The 21,591-nt window shown below is 37.1% G+C and overlaps 1 non-coding gene across 1 annotated transcript; it reads right to left on the minus strand.

Annotated features, from left to right (window-relative positions):
- Positions 1-17,201: 17,201 nt before the first annotated feature.
- Positions 17,202-17,306, minus strand: LOC143439885 (U6 spliceosomal RNA). The gene has a single exon (XR_013107890.1). It is a non-coding gene; the product is annotated as a U6 spliceosomal RNA (small nuclear RNA).
- Positions 17,307-21,591: the final 4,285 nt, after the last annotated feature.

Below are 21,591 nucleotides of genomic sequence, written 5' to 3' on the forward strand. Positions count from 1 at the left end.
GAATTGTCTTATAATGACTACAGTTGTCTCCATGTCATTTAACTTTTGCTGGATGGAGCTGTGCGAGGATGATCTGGCCCCAAAGATGTATGGTCATTATTGCCATGTAATTGTTCTGTCAGGTTAACTGGTCAGGTTGTTCCTTTGGATTTGTCTATTTTTAAAATGGAAAGAAATAAAAAGAAAGAAAGAAAGAAAGAAAAAGAAATACAGCCCCATTGCTAACTGACTTAGAAAAGATAGTCATTCTTCTTCTTTGTACTTAGAAGTAGAGCTTGTGTCACCTTGGGGTGAGGAAGTATTACTCTTTAGATGTAATTAGTGTATGGTTGTGAGAAATGCATACTTTTTTCTTAAGAAAATTAATGTGTTCCAAGAAGGTAACTTGTCCCTTTTCAATGAGCAAACAGTCTTTTCTTGTGACAGTGACATTTACTGACTAATAATATATACATGCATAATTACACTACTAAGTCTCTTATTATACATTCACTTAAAATATGAAAATGATCCCAACCAATGCAGATATTCCAGAACTAGGCAATTATGCCCTGCATCATCATACCCAGGATAACACCATGATAGAAAAATATCTAACAATTATACATAGCTGCAGAGAATTATTCATTTTCCAGGGTGATTCTCAGAAGTTGATGCCAAGAGCTATAATGGAAACAGAGTTATATCTCAATCTAACATGAAGTAGGTTGTCTCTATTTTTTCAATTATCTAAGAGAAAGCACACACATTGATTCTGAGGAAGGTGAAAAAATATCTCTATTTTCTTCCTTGCTTGATTAGCTACAGTCTCAATCATTTCTATTTTATTTAACGAGATGAGTAGTTATTATTCCTGTTAAAGAAAAAGAAAAATTAATAATTTTAATGCTTGTATTACTTCCTCTATACTGAGACACTTTTTAAGAATTCAATAAAATGTCCTTCATTTTTTTTTTCTTTTAGGAGTAACTAATCCCAGTGAGATAAATCTTCAAGTGTTTAACTCTATCTCAATACTTGGAAGAGATTTATGTGTAAATAAGGAGAATGGAAAAAAATCATATTAGGTTTGACAATTATCATTGAAAATGTTTTGTCATTGTACCCAACTTGCCTCTATATTTATTTGCTAATTCCCATAATATACCAAGTTCTCAAAAAATTTTTTCATTTTAAATTTAAAAGAGCAACTGTGTAAACATGCTCACCACAAATACTTCTTGCTTTACTATTTTACTCCACACAGATTTGGCAGTGGGTTTTAGAAGACAGTTTAGAGACAAGAAGAAGCTAGGGGAAAACAAAACAAGGAGCAACTTGAGATTTTCTCACAACAACTTGCTGATTGCTTTCTGTATATGTGTGTGTAAAATAAAAACATTTTATTACACCCTCTGCTCAAGAAAATTTTTGTCTAATAACATTTCCATGTGTTCTAGAAAAACTCATATCCTAAATTCCTACCCATGGCCATATCACTTACAGAAAGTAATCATTCGGATTTCATTATTCTCATTTTCATAATGTAAATAACTAAATTCAATAAAGAAGGAAAAACAGTTTTTTGAGCATATGCAAAAATACTTAAGATTTTTTTTCCTGACATACAGTGAGTAACATGAGTTACTTATGCGAAATAGAGGGACAATTGTGTATTTTATCTCAGATCTCTTATTTACAGAAACTAAAAGTAGGTCAAAATGAGGAAGCAAAGAGTCACTACTCATTCCCTCTCATCATTTCTCTCAATTGCACAAAGGAGCTCAGAAAACTGTGGTCTGTTACCAGAAAGAGCCTCAGAAGAAACACAGTCATCATGGTAGTTTAAACTGTTTTAAGCAATATCGTAACCACAAGGCTTAGATATAGAAATGTCTTTGTATGACTTTGTAACAGGAGAATACAATCACAAAACAAGGTTCGTCATCCAGAAGATAATGACCCATTCTTCAAAAACCAAAACCAAGTTTAAATCAAATGAACAACAAAAAAACACCTCTTCAAGTTGGTTTGAGTGAGAAAGCAATGAAATTACTTGGAATACCTCAAGCCAGAACATGGGCAAAGATGCAGCCAGACTTGCCAGAACATCAAAAAATAACCCCTATCTCACTTCTTCATAGAGTCATTGTTCCCTTCAGAAACTTCACAAAACAAGACTCCACTGTTCAAGTTCCTTTTAGTACTTGTGTCTTCCAAACTCTCATCACAATGGACTATTAAACTGTTTCCAGCATGGGGTTCTAAACCCCCATTGTTCTAACTCTTTCACATTCTTCCTACAAAGAAACACTAGTCAGGTTTATTACAACAATGGCTCCACTCTTAATATCAGATTTCTCCATTAATTAATTGTCTCGTTGCTGAAAGAAAATGACTAAGAAAAGCAACTTAAGCAGAAAACAATTTATTTTGACTTACAGTTCATTATAATAAATTCATTATGGTTCAGAAAGCATGGTGTCAGGACCAAAAACTAATGGTGACATTGCAGTTATAGTCAGGAAGCAGAGAATAGTGAATCCTCATGTTCATGTTGGTTTCTCCTTTTTATTTATTCTAGAATCTAGCTAATTGAATTATGCCATACATAGTTAAAGTGTGTCTCCAAACCTCAATTAACACAATACTGATAATCTCTCACAGACATGCCCAGAGGCTTGAGTCCTAGATGAATTCGGATTCTGTGAAGCTGATTACTATTTACACAATGATATTACTCTTCATCTAGAATAATAAAAATAGTCAATTTTATTTTGATACATATGCAGGCTCTATGAACACACACACACATATATATTCATATGTATATGAATATATATGCATAAGTTCAGTTGGTTTATTCAAGTAATAATATAAAAGATACATATAAAGCTTCTAATTAGAGTGAGAAAACTTCATATATATACCTTATTTGAAATGAATAGAACAGTTTTAAAGCAATCTAACTCTCACATTGGCTTTGTCATTCTGAAGTTTTACCATGTCCTTGATGAGATTTGTGCAGGCATAAAAATGAAATTAATGCTTTAATATTTGAAATTAGTATTTGCTTTATAGTCAAATATTAAAATATTGATCTATAAGCTTTTAGTTTTAACTGATAATGTTATCATACTTTTAATAAATCTATCACATTTAACTGTACCCATTATAAAAATTAAATTTTCTTAACATATTAATCTTCTTTTGTAAAGTTAATATAATAAATATTTCTTACTAAGCATATCAATTATTTAATAAATAAAATTATTCTCACATATTTAAATGTGCCTTATACATTTCATGATTTAGATATATAAATAATACTTAAAATATCATCAAATAATTATTTTACTTTTTATGCTATAGTTAAATAATTTACTTAAATTTTACATTATAATTTTAATATGTAACTCTTGTTTATATGATATGTTAATTTTATAAGTTTTTATTTATATTCATACATAAATATTTATATATTACTTATTTTTATATATAAATATAGTAGCATATGTACAATTTATTTTTAAGTTTAATATAAAACAAAACTTTACCTCTAGTACTTTAATTTTTTGCAGTTTAATTAAGAAATTAAAATTTGAGTCACACAGCTGATCTGCTCCCCTGAGGAAACTGCATCCAGAGGCATCCTAGGAAGGTCACAGACTGCAGAGTTGCAGGTAGGAGGACCCCCACACTGGCCTAGGCCCCAGAACCAAAACTAGCAGTAGGCAGCCCCCAGAGCACACCTGGCATCAAGAACACGCCCCTGTGGAAAACCACTCCCCTTCAGCCCATTGCCTGGATCCCAGAGGATGGAGCAGTCACACAGCTGATCTGCTCCCCTGCCCCCCCCCACCCCCCCCAGGAAACTGCATCCAGAGGCATCATAGAGAGGTCACAGAACACAGAGCTGCAGAGCAGGGGACACCATATCCTGAAGCAGCCTAGAGGAGCAACTACACTCAGAGCAGCAAACAACTGTCTGGTCTACTACTGTGGAGACACAATATCCTGAGATACCCTAGAGGAGCCACTGTACCCAGAACAGCTGGAGCTCAGGATCATAGAGACATCTGGACCCCAAGGAGTTCTGACACAACCAAGGTAACTGGAAAGGCAGACTCCAGTCAGAACCAGTGAGTGCAAGTAGCACTAGAGCTAACCAAATGGTGAAAGGCAAGCATAAGAATGTAAACAACAGAAACCAAAGTTACTTGGCATCACCAGAACCCAGTTTCCCCATCATAGCAAGTCCTAAACACCACATCACACCAGAAAAGCAGGACTCAGAATTAAAATCACTTCTCATGATGATGATAGAGGACATTAAAAAGGACATAAACAACACTCTCAAAGAATTTGAGGAGAACGCAGGTAAACAGGTAGAATCCCTTAAATAAATGCAAGAAAACACAACCAAACAGGCAAAGGAATTATACAAAACTGTCCAGGATCTAAATATTGAAGTAGAAACAATAAAGCAATCTCAAAGGGAGACTACCCTGGAGAGAGAAAACCTAGGAAAAAGATCAGGAGTCATAGATTCAAGCATCACCAATAGAATACAAGAGATAGAAGAGAGAATCTCATACACAGAAGATACCATGGAAAACATAGACACAACAGTCAAAGAAAATGCAAAATACAAAAAGCTGCTAACCCAAAACATCCAGGAAATCCAGAACACAATGAAAAGGCCAAACCTAAGGATAATAGGTATAGATGAGGGTGAAGACTCCCAACTTAAAGGGCCAGTAAACATCTTCAACAAAATTATAGAGGAACACTTCCCTAACCTAAAGAAAAAGATGTCCTTAAATATACAAGAAGCCTACAGAACCCCAAATAGACTAGACCAAAGAAGAAATAGCTCTCATCACATAATAATCAAACATCAAATATACAAAATAAAGAAAAGATACTAAAAGCAGTAAGGGAAAAAGGCAAAGTAACATATAAAGGCAGACCTATAAGAACTAAACCAGATTTCTCACCAGAGACTATAAAAGCCAGAATATCCTGGACTGATATCATACAGACCCTAAGAGAACACAAATGCCAGCCCAGACTACTAAACCCAGCAAAACTCTCAATCAATATCGATTGAGAAACCAAAATATTCCATGACAAATCCAAATTTACACAATATCTTACCACAAATCTAGCACTTCAAAGGATAATTGGTGGAACACTCCAACACAAGGAGGGAAACTACAACTTAGAAAAAGCAAGAAAGTAATCTTCCAACAATCCTAAAAGACGGCTGCTATACAAACATAATTACACTGCCAATAACAAAAATAACAGGAAACAACATTCATTGTGCCTTAATATCTCTTAATATCAATGGACTCAATTCTCCAATAAAAAGACATAGACTATCAGACTGGATACATAAACAGGATCCACCATTTTGCTGCATACAGGAAACACACCTTTGTGAAAAAGACAGACACTACCTCAGAGTAAAAGGTTGGAAAACAATCTTCCAAGCAAATGATCCCAAGAAACAAGCTGGAGTAGTGATTCTAATATCAAATAAAATCGATTTTCAACCAAAAGTAATCAAAAAAGATAAAGAAGGACACTTCATATTCATCAAAGGAAAAATGTACCAAGAGGAACTTGCAATTCTGAACATCTATGCCCTAAATGCAAGGGCACCCACATTCATAAAAGAAACTTTACTAAAGATTAAAGCATACATTGCACCTCACACAATAATAGTGGGAGATTTCAACACCCCACTCTCAGCAATGGACGAATCATGGAAACAGAAACTAAACTGAGACATAATGAAACTAACAGAAGTTATGAAGCATTTGGACTTAACTGACATCTATAGAACATTTTATCCTAAAACAAAAGAATATACCGTCTTCTCAGCACCTCATGGTACCTTCTCCAAAATAAACCATATAATTGGTCACAAAACAGGCCTCAACAGATAAAAAAAGATTGAAATAATCCCTTGTACCCTATCAGACCACCATGGACTAAGACTCCTCTTTGATATGGACAAAAACAATGGAAAGCCCGCATACACGTGGAAACTGAACAATGCTCTAATCAATGATAACTTGGTCAAGGAAGAAATAAAGAAAAAAATTAAAGACTTTTTAGATTTAAATGAAAATGAGGACACATCATATCAAAATTTGTGGGACTCCATGAAAGCAGTACTAACAGGAAAAAGCATAGCTCTAATTGCCCACAAAAAGAAACTGGAAAGAGCATACATTAATAACTTGACAGCACACCTGAAAGCCTTAGAACAAAAAGAAGCTAATATACTCAAGAGGAGTAGATGGCAGGAAATAATCAAACTCAGGGCTGAAATCAACCAAGTTGAAACCGAAAGAACTATACAAAATATCAAAAAAAACCAGGAGCTGGTTCTTTGAGAAAATCAACAAGATACACAAACCCTTAACTAAAGGGCACAGAGACACTACTCAAATTAATAAAATCAGAACTGAAAAGGGAGACATAACAACAGAAACAGATGAAATTAAAAAAAAAAAATCGTCAGATCCTACTACGAAGGCCTATACTCAACAAAATTGGAAAATCTGGATGAAATGGACAATTTTCTAGATAAATACCAGGTATCAAAGTTAAATGAGGAGCATATAAAGAGCCGAATAACCCCTAAAGAAATAGAAGCAGTCATTAAAAATCTCCCCATCAAAAACCGTCCGGGGCCAGATGGTTTTAGTGCAGAATTTTACTAGACCTTCCAGGAAGACCTAATACCAATTCTCTTCAAACTATTCCACAGAATAGAAACAGAAGGAACAAGACCCAATTCGTTCTATGAAGCTACAATTATGCTCATACCTAAGCCTCACAAAGACCCAACAAAGAAAGAGAACTACAGACCAATCTCTCTTATGAATATTGATGCAAAAATACTCAATAAAATTCTCACAAACGGAATCTTAGAACACATCAAAGCAGTCATCCATCATGATCAAATAGGCTTTATCCCAGGAATGCAGGGATGGTTCAATATTCGGAAACACATCAATGTAATCCACTACAGAAATAAACTCAAAGAAAAAAACCACATGGTCATCTCACTAGATGCTGAGAAAGCATTTGACAAAATTTCAACATTCCTATATTTTAAAAGTCTTGGAAAGATCAGGAATTCAAGGTCCATACCTAAACATAGTAAAAGCAATATACAGCAAGCCAGTAGCCAACATCAAATTAAATGGAGAGAAACTTGAAGCAATCCCAGTAAGATCAGGGACTAGGCAAGGCTGCCCACTCTCACCCTACCTATTCAATATAGTACTGGAAGTCTTAGCTAGAGCGATTAGACAACAAAAGGAAGTCAAAGGGATACAGACAGGAAAGGAAGAAGTCAAAATTTCACTATTTGCAGATGATATGATAGTATACTTAAGTGACCCTAAAACTTCCACCAGAGAACTCCTAAACCTGATAAACAACTTCAACAAAGTGGCTGGATATAAAATCAACTCAAACAAATCAGTAGCCTTCCTGTACTCAAAAGATAAACAGGCTGAAAAAGAAATTAGAGAAATGACACCCTTCACAATAGTCACAAATAATATAAAATATCTTGAAGTGAATCTAACCACGCAAGTGAGAGATCTGTATGACAAGAACTTCAAGTCTCTTAAGAAAGAAATCAAAGAAGATCTCAGATGATTGAAAGATCTCTCATGTTCCTGGATTGGCAGGATTAACTTAGTAAAAATAGCGATTTTGCCAAAAGCAATCTATAGATTCAATGCAATCCTCATCAAAATTCCAAATCAATTCTTCATAAAGATAGAAAGAGCAATTTGCAAATTCATTTGGAACAACAAAAAACCCAGGATAGTGAGAACTATTCTCAACAATAAAAGAACTTCTGGGGGAATCATCATCTCTGACCTCAAACTGTACTATAGAGCAGTAGTGATAAAATCTGCATGGTATTGGTACAGAGACAGACAGGAAGATCAATGGAATAGAATTGAAGATCCAGAAATGAACCCACGCACCTATGGTCACTTGAGCTTCGACAAAGGAGATAAAACCATCCAGTGGAAAAAGGACAGCATTTTCAACAAATGGTGCTGGATCAACTGAAGGTCAGCATGTAGAAGAATGCAAATCAATCCATTCCTATCTCCTTGTACAAAGCTCAAGTCCAAGTGGATAAAGGACCTTCACATAAAACCAGATACACTGAAACTCATAGAAGAGAAGATGGGGAAGACCCTCGAAAAAAAAAAAGTTCTTGAACCAATGGATTATGCTCTAAGATCAACAATTGACAAATGGGACCTCATAAAATTGCAAAGCTTCTATAAGGCAAAAGACACTGTCAATAAGACAAAACAGCAACCAACAGATTGGGAAAAGATCATTACCAATCCTACATCCAATAGAGGGCTGATATCCAAGATATACAAAGAACTCAAGAAATTATACTCCAGACAACCAAATAACCCTATTAAAAATGGGGTACAGAGCTAAACAAAGAATTCTCAACTGAGGAAATTCAAATGGCAGAGAATTACCTTAAGAAATGCTCAACTTCCTTAGTCATCAGGGAAATGCAAATCAAAACAACCCTGAGATACCACCTCACACCAGTCAGAATGGCTAAGATAAAAAATTCAAGTGATGGTAGATGCTGGTGAGAATGTGGATAAAGAGGAACACTCCTCCATTGTTGGTGGGAATGCAAGCTGGTACAACCACTCTGGAAATCAGTATGGAGGTTCCTCAGAAAATTGGACATAGCACTACCTGAGGACCCAGCTATACCACTCCTGGGCATATACCCAGAAGATGCTCCAACATATAATAAGGACATATGCTCCACTATGTTCATAGCAGCCTTAATTATAATAGCCAGAAGCTTTAAAGAACCCAGATGTCCTTCAAGAGAGGAATGGATGCAGAAACTGTGGTACATTTACACAATGGAGTACTGCTCAGCTATTAAAAATAATGAATTTGAGAAATTTTTAGGTAAATGGATGGAACTAGAAAACATCATCCTGAGTGAGTTAACCCAATCACAAAAGAACACACATGGTATTTACTCACCGATAAGCGGATGTTAGCCCAAAAGTTTGGAATAGCGAAGACTCAACCCACAGACCACGTGCAGCTCATGAATAAGGAAGACCAAGAAGGGATGCCTCAGTTCTACTTAGAATGAGAAACAAAAATACTCAAGGGAGCAAATATGGAAACAAAACATTGGACAGAAACTAAAGGAGGGGCCATCTGGAGACCATTCCACCTGGGTATCCATCCCATGTACAGTCACCTAAGCTAGACACTGATGTGGATGGCTGGAAGTGCATGCTGTCAAGAACATGATATAGCTGTCTCCTTAGAGGTCTGCCAGAGACTGACACATTCAGAGGATGATGCTCATAGCTAACCACTTATATGATCAAGGGTTTCCCAATGCAGAAGTTTGAGAGAAGACTGAAGGAGCAGAAAGGGTTTGTGACCCCAGGAGGAAAGCAACAATACCAACCAACCAGAGCCCCTCATGGTCTCAACCACCAGCCTGGGAGCACATAGGGAGGGACCCATGACTCCAGCAGTATATGTAGGGGAGGATGGCCTTGTTGGGCATAGTTGAGAGAGAAGATTCTTGGTCCCATGAAAAACAAACACAGAGTGTGGGGATGGTGTGAGAGTAGAGAGTGGGTAGTGGGGGCGGGTGGTAGGTTGGGGCACAGCCTCATAGAAGCATGAGGAGGGGGGATGGGATAGGAGTTTTCTGGGTGGTGGGAGGAAGTGGGGTAAGGGGATAAAATCTGAAATGTAAATATAATACCCAATTTTTAAAAAAGATGAAAAAAAGAAAAATGGAAAAAGAAAAAAAGAAAAAAGAAAAAAAAGAAAAAAGAAAGAAAAAAAGGTGATTTAATAACACAAAGGGAAGGATTTAGAAATTTAGGAGACAGTTTATATTAAGGGAAACAGCATCATAGAAACAGGAAAATCACACCCTCATAGAAGCAAAAGGAGGGGGTATGGGATAAGGGGTTCCTGGGTGGTGGGGGGAATGGAGTAAGGGGATAAAATTTGAAATGTAAATATTATAACCAATTTTTAAAAAGGGAAAAAAAGGTGTTAGAACCAACATCTTTAATAAAATGCCAGCCCTCTAAAAAGAGAGAGAGAGAGAGAGAGAGAGAGAGAGAGAGAGAGAGAGATTAAAATTTGTTTTGCCCAGTGGTGAACTGTTAATAGCATTTTAAATAATTTTGGGGGTATTTTAAAAGTAAATTGAATATACGTTATATAATTTAACAGAAGTTGAGCATAAGCCAACTATTTTAGAAGATATTTAAAACCTGGATGATATGAGTTCGATAAGAACCATGTAGAGACCACTCAAATAAATGGCAATTCAACTCTATTCTTTCCTAATAACTTTTGTAGACTCTTTTTTAATCTTGTAGATTTATGCCAGACAATAAGTATATCACAAGTGTGACTTCACAGACCCTGCCCCTACCTCCTTCACTTAATTTTAAGGTGGCTTCATCCTCTTCTTCCAAACAAAATGGAAAACAAAAACAGTCACTGTGGACTTCATTCTGAAGCAGACCTATAAAATTTCCACCTGCCAGGGTCTCTACTTTAAACATTATTAATGCAATTTCTACCTTGAGTCTATTAATTTTGAGGCCTGGTCTTATGTTTTGATAAAGACAGTAAATTATAATGATGATGATGAAAACATTACCATGTGAATTGCTGATGTTCTATCTCATTGAGTTATCTATTAAAATATGGATAAGCCCTTAACAAATAAAATATCATCATTATCATTTATGCTTATGTTTTTGGCCAAGTTTAGAACAAGAGTATTATTTATTATGAATTAATAATTTCAACAATTTCTCTTTTCCTTATTCATAGTTTAATTGATTTGTTTAAATACACACATTTTCAATATAAAATTTTAACACAAATATGAGTTTTATTGTCTTGTTTTACTTTGAAATTATATACTTGTTAAATTTATGAAATATTATTCTAAAAAAGTTTCTTGAGTATATAAGTAATTTTCCACTAATAGTCTTGCTTGTTACTCTGCACAGTAAAAAATTATACTTCCAAAATTACATCATGCTTTTATATATGTTGTATGCTTTATTGTACTTTTACTTCCATAAATCAACTTAATAAACATAATCATCTAAGTATTACATAATCTGTTGTTACTTATTACTTTTTAATTGCTGAAAGTCTCCAATGTCTTATCAAATGGCAATGCTCTGGGATTCATGGTATGTGAAAACACATGACAAAAATATTTTAAAGATTTTGATAAAACATCTAAGAGTTTTAAAGATACTAGACTTCTTTTACCACAGTCATTTTTCCAGATGATTGTATTTTAAACCTTTTATATCATTGAATTTTCTGTTACTTTATATTTTAGTTGAATGGGAAAGAATTGTATGTTATATTTTTTTTATTGGTTATTTTGTTTATTTACATTTCAAATGTTATCCCTCTTCCCTGTTTCCCTTCCAAAAATACCCCATCCTACCCACCTCTCCCTTGACTCCACAAAGGTGCTCCCCCACCCACCCACCCACTCCTGCCTCACTGCTTTAGCATTCCCCTACACTGGGGACCAAGGGCATGCTTTCCATTGATGTCATACAAGGTCATCTTCTGCTACTTATGCAGCTATAGTCATGGATCTCTCCATTTGTATTCTTCGGTTGGTGGTTTAGTCCCTGGGAACTCTGGGGGGTCTGGTTGGTTGATATTATTCGTCTTCCTATGGTGTTGCAAATCCCTTCAGCTCCTTCAGTCCTTCCCCTAAGTTCCCCATTGGGGTCCCCATGCTCAGTAAGATGTTTGGCTGAAAGCATCTGCTTCTGTATTTGTCAGGCTCTAGCAGAGCCTCTCAGGAGACATCCATATTAGGCTCCTGTCAGCAAGCACTTCTTGGCATTAGCAATAGTGTCTGTGTTTGGTGGCTGCATACCTGGATCCCCAGATGGAACAGTCTTTGTATAGCCTTTCCTTCAGTCTCTGCTCCATTCTTTGTCCCTGTATTTCCTTTAGACAGGAGCAATTCTGGGTTAAAATTTTAAGAATGTTGATATTATTATATTATTATTATTATTATTGGCTCCATTCCTCAACAGGGGGTGGTGCCTAACTTCTGGATATTGTTTCTACAGGTTCTCTCTCCCCTTTATGGGTATTTCAGCTAATGTCATCCCTATTGGGTCCTGGGAGCCTCCTGCTTTCCTGGCGTCTAAAATTCATAGGCAAATTGATAAAACTAGAAAATAATATCCTGAGTGAGATAACACAGTCACAAAACAACACACATGGTATGTACTCACTGATAAGTGGATATTAGGAAGAAAGCTCAGACCATATGAAGCTCAGGAAGAAGGAAGACCAAAGTGTGGATGCCTCAGTCCTACTTAGCATGGGAACAAAATAATCACAGAAGATAGAGGGTGGGAGGGACTTGGGAGGAAGAGAGAAGGGGGAGAGGAAAAAAGGGGGGTGGGCAGGATAAAGTGTGGGAGGAGACAGGGGAAATGTAGATACACAATAAATAAATGTAATAATATTAAAATATATAGTAATACTTATGTGTATCTTAGAGCCATTATTAAGTTAGAAAAAGTTACTTGAACTCAAGCACTGTGGTATCCTGATTTCTGAGACAACTGCTGAGTGATCACTGGGAAAATAGCATGTACAACTTGGGTCTGAGCACACAAGCATGGGCAGACTGAGGCAGAGTGAGAGCTCATTACACTACTCAAAACTATGTATGGTTTAAAATGTGGGAGTTGCTTATTTCTGGAAATTTCTATTAAACATTTTTGGATGCCAGTTGATGGAAAATGAAAGCATAGATAAGAGGTGTTATGATCTGGATGTTAATTATCTCCCTCAGCTTCATGTGTTTGAACATTTTGTTGTTCAATGGTGAAGTACTTTGACAGGTTGTAGAAACCTTGGGTGGTGGAGCCTAACTAGAGGAAGTGGACAGTTAGAAGAGTGTGGGGCATGGGGTGAGGTGTGATGGGCCTAGAGGTTTATAGGCAAGTCTTTCTTCAAGGACTAGTCTCTGTTTCCTGATCTGACAACATGTGAGCAAGCAGCTTCAAGTACCTGCTGACACAGTCAGAGCTGTTCCTACTTCTGTGCCTTCTGAGTCGCAATGGATTCTCCATCCAAACCAGGAGTTAAAGTATATTCTTCCTCCCTTAGACTGCTTCTTGTAAAGTAATTGGTCAAAGCACTGAGAAAAGTGACCAATATTATTAATTAGTTCAAAACTACAGTTTGGTACCCAAAGAGGAAGAACATGGGCATCGACAAGAACTGCCACCCCTGACACTTCTACACTAATTATTTATTAAGATTTTTTGTTCTGAATTAATACTAATTCTCCCTGTTAATGTAATGTCCGATGTGGTTAGAGACTCATTTAAATATCACTGCAATCTTGGTGCTTACATGGTGCTAGACATGTGTACTATAGAATGGAATAAGCATTTGCTGAGTGTGTAGCTTAGTGTGCTCTGGGCAATGAATCAGTTCACACTATTGTTGAAGGACTGAAGTTCATGGGAAGACATAAAGTCAATGTTGAGAAGTTTAACTTGAAACAGGCAGAAGTCTCAGGGCTTGAGTTTCCTTAGACAGATGGGGGGTAAGCAACTGTCCCAAAATCCTTCCAAGTGACCAAGAACCTAAGTCTAGATAGCCTAGGAACCTAAAGCAAAACCAAATACTACTGGTCCAAAAAACAAATGTAGTGGTAAAACAACTCCTAATAATGTTCTGCTATACTTACAGGTTAGTGCCTTGTTCAACCAACATTAGAGAAATTTCCTCTTGCAGCAGTGTGGAACAAATACAGAAACTCACAGACAGACATTACATAAAGACTGAGATTCCTTGGAACACTTAGCCTAAATGGATTGTCAACATTGAATCCTTCTTCTCAGAGCTCAGGGAACCCATGGAGTAGTAGGTGATGAAAGAATGTAAGAAACAGAGGGATGGAAGACACCAAGAAAACAAGGCCCTCTAAATCAGCATGAGCTAAGTTTGAGAACTCACAGAAACTGAAGTGGGAAGCAGAGGGCTTGGGCAAGTCTGTAGCAGGTCCTCTGTTCATATATTATGGGTTCCAATTTTATGTTTTTATGGGATTCTTGAATGTGGGAGCAAGTGAGTTCCTGATTCTTATGCCTAGTCTTGGAATCTTTTACTGCTCTTACTTGTCCAACTTTGATGTGATAGTTTCAATTTTATCTAATTATATTTTATTGCATTTAAAACCATGGATGAATGAATGAATGAAGAGTGAAGGTTAACAACAGAAAACTGCCACTTTTTAAAAATTAATTTATTTATTCATGTATTTATTTATTTACATTCCTATTTATTTATTTATTTATTTATTTACATGCTGCTTACCTTCCCAGTCACCTCTCACAGAGTTATTCCCCTCATGCCCCTCTGAGTGTGTAGGCATCCTCTGGGTATCTCTGCACACTGGCACATCAAGTTTCTGCCAGATTAGGTAAGTCCTTTCCCATTGAGGCCAGACAAGGTAGCCATGAAGACTAAGCAGTCTGTTTGCTACATACGTGCCTCGGACCTTTTTCCAGCACATGTATGTGATTTGGTTGGTGGCTGAGTCTCTGAGAGCTCTGAGGGCTCCAGGTTTGTTGACTCTCTTGGTCTTCCTGTGGGGTTTGCATCTCCTTCAGGGCCTCCAATCCTTTCCACAACTTTTCCATAAGAGAACGCAACCTCCACCCATGTTTGGCTGTGGGTTTCTGCATCTTTTTGAGTCTACTGCAGGGTAGTGCTTCTCATAAGACAATCATTCTAGGCTCCTATCTGTAAGGATAACAGTATCATTAATAATGTCAGGAATTGGTGCTTGCTCATGGGATGGGTATCAAGTTGGGCTGGTCATTGGTTTGCTGTTCCCTCAGTCTCTGCTCTATGTTTGTCCCTGCATTTCTTTTAGACAGGAAAAATTTTTGTTTGAAGGTTTTTGCGGGAGGATTGGTGTTCTTATCCTACCACTTGGGGTCTTGCCTGGCTACAGGAGGTTTTTTGTTTGAAGGTTTTTGCGGGAGGATTGGTGTACTTATCCTACCACTTGGGGTCTTGCCTGGCTACAGGAGGTGGTCTCTTTGAGTTTTATGTCCCCACTGTTAGGCATCTTGGCTAAGATCACCTACTTTGACTCCTAGAAGCTTCCCTTTCCTAGGTCTCTAGAATTTCCTAGAGATTCTCCCAAATCACACTCCCCCCACCACACACCCCACATCCAGCAGCTGTAGGTTTCCATTCTTGCTCCTGCCCTTCTGGGGCTCGCTCCTGTCTTTTCCCACACCTGATCCTGCCTCCTCCATTCCCCTTCCTTTCCCTTCTTCCACCCAGTTGCCTCCCTCCTTCTGCCTCCTATTTTGTTTCTCTTTCTAAGTGTGATTCAAGCATCCTCACTTGGGCCTGTTTTCTTGGTTAACTTCTTTGGGTCTGTGGGGTGTATTATGGGCATTCTGTACTTTATGGCTAATATCCACTTATCAGTGCATACATACAATGCTTGTCCTTTTGGGTCTGGGTGACCTCACTCAGAATAATATATTCTAGTTTTATCCATTTGCCTGGAAAATTCATGATGTCCTTGTTTTAAGTAGCTGCATGGTATTCCATTGTGTAAAAGAATCACATTTTCTGTATCTATTCTTCATTTGAGGGACATCTGTGTTATTTCTGGTTTCTGGCTATTGCAAACAAAGCCATTATGAACATAGTGGAGCACATATCCTTGTGGTATAGTGGAACATCTTTTGGGTATATGCCCAGGAGCAAAATAACTGGGTGTTCAGGTAGAACTATTTCCAGTTTTCTGAGAAATCACCAGATTAATTTCCAGAGCGCTTGTACCAGTTTGCAATCCCACTAGCAATGGAAGAGTGTTCTCTTTCTGCACATTCTCACCAGCCTGTGCTGTCACTTGAGTTTTTGATCTTAGCCATTCTGACTGGTGTAAGGTGGAAACTCAGGGTCATTTTGATTTGCATTTCCCTGATGACTAAGGATATTGAGAATTTCTTTAAGTGCTTCTCAACCATTTGAGATTCCTCAGTTGAGAATTCTTTGTTTAGCTTTGTACCCCATTTTAAAAATTGGGCTATTTGATTTGTTGAATTCTAACTTCTTGAATTCTCTAGAGTTAGTGAAGATCCTTTCCCGGTCTGTAGGCTGCTGATTCGTACTACTGACAGTGTGCTTTGCCTCACAGAAGCTTCGCAGTCTCATATGGTCCTATTTATCAATTGCTGATCTTAGAGCCTGAGCCATTTGTGTTCTGTTCAGCAAATTTTCTCCTGAACCAATGCATGCAAAGGTATTTCCCTCTTTCTCTTCTATTAGATTTAGTGTATCCAGGTTTATGTTGAGGTCATTTGGACTTGAGTTTTGTGGAGGGTGATGAATATGGTTCTATTTGCATTCTTCTATATGTGGACATCCAGTTATACTTGAACATTTTGTTGAAGACACTTTCTTTTTTCTGTTATGAATTGTCACTTATACCTCATGGAACAGTGAAAAGTTAGTTTTCTCTGTTAATGTGATACAGGGTACATCAACCACTCCAGGGCAGGCTTCACACTTAGGAGTAGTTGACCAACATACAATGGACTACCCAGAATTTTGTGGGCTTGTATATGGTTACTGTTTTTTTTTTTTTTCTTTTGAAATTTCTTTTGGGGTGTGGTCTTATTTTGTTTTCTTGGTTTTGTTGTATTTTTTTTTACATGTTTTTTGAGAAAGCACATAAATTTGGGGGAGTAGGGAGATGGAGAGCATCTGGAAGGACTCAGAGAAGGGCAAGAATATAATCAAAACACATACTTTTTATTTCTTTTGGTGTGCGGTTTTATTTTGTTTTCTTTGTTTTGTTGTTGTATTGGTTTTTTTTACATGTATTTTTGAGAATGCACATATATTTGGGTGGGTAGGGACGTGGAGAGGATCTGGAAGGACTTGGGAAAGGGCAAGAATATGATAAAAGTGTATTTGCATTTTAAATTGTTTTAAATAATGCAAAGTATATAAAATGTAGTGAATTAAAAATAACCTTTAAAGTACATATATTGTATATAATCTCCCTCTGATGAATTTTGAAGATTTAAAGTACAGAACACTTCCTGAGTTTACGTTTCATGGTTATTTACGGGCTGTGCTCATCCAGTCTGTATTATTTCAGTTTTAAAATGTGTGCTGTGAAGTCACACACAAAGTATAGATAAGGTAATTAGTATTGAAACATTGGATTTAGAAACATTGTTACTGCCTTTTGTGAACAGATGGCTTAACTTAAAATTCATTCCATCACACTTGATGGTTGAGAAGAATAAAATTTACTCTAAATTGATGTTTTACAAGAATTCAGTTAATTTAAAAATTCCAAAGTAGAAAGAGCCATGCTCTAGCTGGCTAGTGCATAGTTCTAATTTCAGTGTTGGAGAGGCTGAGGCGGAAGGACAGCTACACATGTGAGGGCAGCCAAGATCCTGTCTCAAAACAGGATGAAAGAGGGAGAGGGAGAGAGAGAGAGAGTGAGGGGGAGAGGGAGAGAAAGGGGAGAGAGAGAGAGAGAGAGAGAGAGAGAGAGAGAGAGAGAGAGAGAGAGAGAAAGCTCCACAACTAGAACATTCATTGCAGGCTTTACTTTTTTCCCTGCCATCATTCAGCTAAGAGTCCTTTGGTACTTTACTTGTCTCTGTTGTGCATTTTTTATTGCTTTTGATTTTTTAAAATAATTCTTAGAAATGAGAATATTATTTATGCTAGGATTGTTGTGAAGATTAGGCAAGAGTGAGAGTGGGTATTTTTCTTTGATAGTTTCTGACCCTTTGCTATGCATTTTCAGAGATCTTTAAAAAGTAAATGGAATCTCTAATAACTCAGAGAGAAAAGCAAGCCAAGGAGAAGAAGAGTGAGGTGAAATCTGTACAGAACCATAGTCAAGTTTGCATTTCTCTAGGCAAATAACAGAAGTAGGCTGCCCTTGGAGGCCTTGCTCCAGCCACTGTTGCTCCAGGCGACGAACACCCTTCTGTGCGTCTCCCACCAGTGGTGCAGCATTAGTCTCTTTCTGGCTACGGAGGATTTTTCTCAGTAGAGTGGGCTGAGCTTGACACTGAGCAGTATCAGCGGAGTGGCAGCAGTGATGGTAAGGAAGGAAGCAGATAGCAATAGTGCGGGCCTGAGAAGTTCCAGACAGTGGTTGGAGCCAAACTTAGCAGGGAGCAAAGCGGTCTAAGGCTATGTTGGACACTGGACTGTACAGAAAGTATACAGACAAGAATGCAGAGGGCGGAAGCCGTGGGTGAGAGAGGCTGCATGCCTTTCTCCAAGCAAGGCTTCTGAGAGTGAGTGGCAGAGACTTGAAGGGTGAGGGATCCAATACCTGAGGCTCAAGAGTTGTTGTAGTAATTGGTGTTGATTGCTGTCACCTGCTGCTGCTGCTATTTGATGTGTAGAGTTGGGGTTTAATTACAAGTGCACTGCCAACTTTTGGGCAATCAGATCATCTAGAGATGTCTGCTCCTAACTTGTGGAACTGTAAGTCTATAGTTTTCAGGGCATGGGGCATTGAGTCAGTCAGCCTATCTCATAAGCATCAGCATCCAGACACTCTTTATCAACCCTTCCATAGAGGTAGAGCAAGGTGATCCCAGGCAGAGAATTGGTAACTGACTGAATGAATGCTATTTTCTAATTTATTCCATGTCAGATATGCTTGATGGGAGACTCTAGCCAGCAGCCTGCATCCAGCAAGTATGGCAATTTGGCAATTCGGTTGTTTGTTTGTTTGTTTGTTTGTTTTTGTATCTCCTACGAGGACTACTGAAAAGTTCAAGGCTACATAAACGTAGTAGAAAGAGAAAACAATTATTTATTAGATTTTCAATTTTATTTTTATTTTGTGTGGTGGTGATATATGTGTATGTGTATACTTATATGTATATGTATGTACATGTGTTGGGGTGCATGTAAACATGTGAGTGGAGGCTAGAGATTCACATCGATGTTTTCCTTTATTGGGGTCTACCTTATTTCTTCACGTCACAAGGTATTTCTCTGAACCTAGAGCTTACTTATTTGATGAGGCTGTCTGGCCCGTGAACCCCAGGTATCTGCCCGTCTCTGCCTTTCTGGGATTATAGATGAGCATGGACATGCCAGCTCTTTCTGTGGGTCCTAGGGAACATGAACTCATCTTTGTGACTGTGTGACAAGCACATTCCCTATTGACCTTTCTTCCCAGCCTCCTGTAATTAAAATTTAACTGCACATCTCTAGTTTTATTTGGCAACAATAGCCACCCACCAGTGGTTTCTTCCTCTCTCTCTCTCTCTCTCTCTCTCTCTCTCTCTCTCTATCTCCCCATCTTCCTCTCTCCCTCTCTCTTTTTTCTCTCTTTATTATTTTCCTCAGCATTCTCAATGATTTGTACCTATTCTAAATTGAGTAACTTTGGCCTGGCTACTTTGGCCAATGCTTTCTTTGTTCCTCCTCCTCCTCTTCCTCCTTCCCTCTCTTCTTTGTCTCCCTCCTGTTCCCCCATCCCCCTCCTCCTCCCCCTCTTCCTCCTCCTCCTCCCCCTCCTCCTCTTCTTCTTCCTCTTCCTTCACTATTTTGGACAATTTGTAGTAAGTAAAGTCCAAAACTAAGAATATTTAAATAAGAGTCTTTCCCTTCCCTTAACTCTAGTAAAACAGAAAATAAAGTTCACACAATACAGATAGAATTCAATCTGTGAGAAGCTTTGGATAATGAGCCGTTCTTTACAGTGACATTAATAACGTGTCTCCACCATCCATTACCATGCCATTACAAAACAGCAGATGGCCTGATGTGAAGGGTGCCCACAGGGTTCTGCTTATGAGGAACCTATGACAAGAACTATGTTTCTTCCTCTTCCCTCTTCTTCTGACTTTTTTCTAACTACCTACTTCATGGATACATTTTAGGGATTCCCTGTGTTGCGAATTACTAGGTTGAAGATTTTATTTGAATCTGCATGGCCCCTGTGGGACACTGGCTTCTAAATTATTGCCTTTCTATAATTTAGGTTTTATGTATTACTCTCCTAGGACTCAAATAAATATTTCTGGACATCAGGGAAGATTCCAGAAGTTATCTTTGAGTTAGTCTCAACATTATTGGTGTTTCTGAAAAAGACTGTACAAACCTAAAGTGTTTGCTGATAAATTTAATTTCTTTTTAGACTTCATATTCCTTCACTAACAAAATTTTCTTACATTTCTGATTTTAATCTAAGAATTAATATCATCAATGTGTATATGAATCTGTTCATTTAACAAGCTATCTCATGTTTAAGAGATGGGCTATGGGATGTTAAGGGACATATAACTCAACCAGCAGAGTCTTTTATACTGTATGTTATGTTTTAGTTCTTCTAGTTGTTTCATTAGCTATTCCTAGGTTGGATAGTCTAAATATAAGGTGAACTCAGAGGAAATTGCATTCTTAGAATTATTAGAATAAAGCGAAGGGCAAATATTTATAAAGAACGTAAACACTAAAAGAACAGAGAGTATGATATAAAGCTTAGATGAAATAAGTTTGGTTTGCTTTGTTCTTTTACCTTTCAAAATCTGCTTACCTGGAGGCACCACAGGAAACAGAAACATCCATTATTGTGCACACAATGGTTTAGTAAGGAAGGAAATGTACATCTTGGGAAATATCAAGCTTTCAATGTCTATGGCCCATGGCTATTTTCCTCAGCTTGAATGACTATAGTAATAGTAGATAATGATAATAATAATGATAATGACAATAATTATATAATAATAATAATAATAATAATTATTATTATTATTATTATTATTCAAGCACTTACTATGTGCCAGGCATTTAAAAATAGAATATTTACTTATTTTTCTCTTTGTGGAGAGTTATGATCTTGTTAAAATTCTTGTATAGATTGTACGTTCTTTAAAGGTTATTAATTTCTGAGTTTTGGTGTTATCATAGTAGCTGACTCATTATCTATGCAGAGGTGGGGAATAGTTAATTAATTATTAAGAAATGAAGGAAGATTTAAAATGTAGGAGTTGAAGAATATTTACTGGATCATTACTAGTAGTCAACTTTTAGTTACATTAATATTATTTCTATTATACTTAGAAACATCTAAATATAATGTTGATAGGTGTTAAGATATGCACAAACATGAACAGGGAATGATAGATTAGATGCCTGGTCATAACGCAGCATGCACATCAGTTCCTGGTCCATATCAATACTCATTTTCTATGAATCCCTTCTTTAAATATTCCTGCCTTTCATGTGAAGATAATGTCACCTCTAAAAACTCTGCTTATACTCACTTTTATTCTTTTTTTTGAATTGGATATTTTATTTACATTTCAGATGCCATCTCCTTTTTCCATTTCCCCTCCCTAGAAAACCCCTATCCCACACCCCCTTCTCCTTTTTGCTTTTATACAATTTTTAAAATGTTAACCAATGGCTTTATAAATT

Source organism: Arvicanthis niloticus, chromosome 27 (assembly GCF_011762505.2).
Source record: "Arvicanthis niloticus isolate mArvNil1 chromosome 27, mArvNil1.pat.X, whole genome shotgun sequence".
NCBI classification, from domain to species: domain Eukaryota; kingdom Metazoa; phylum Chordata; class Mammalia; order Rodentia; family Muridae; genus Arvicanthis; species Arvicanthis niloticus.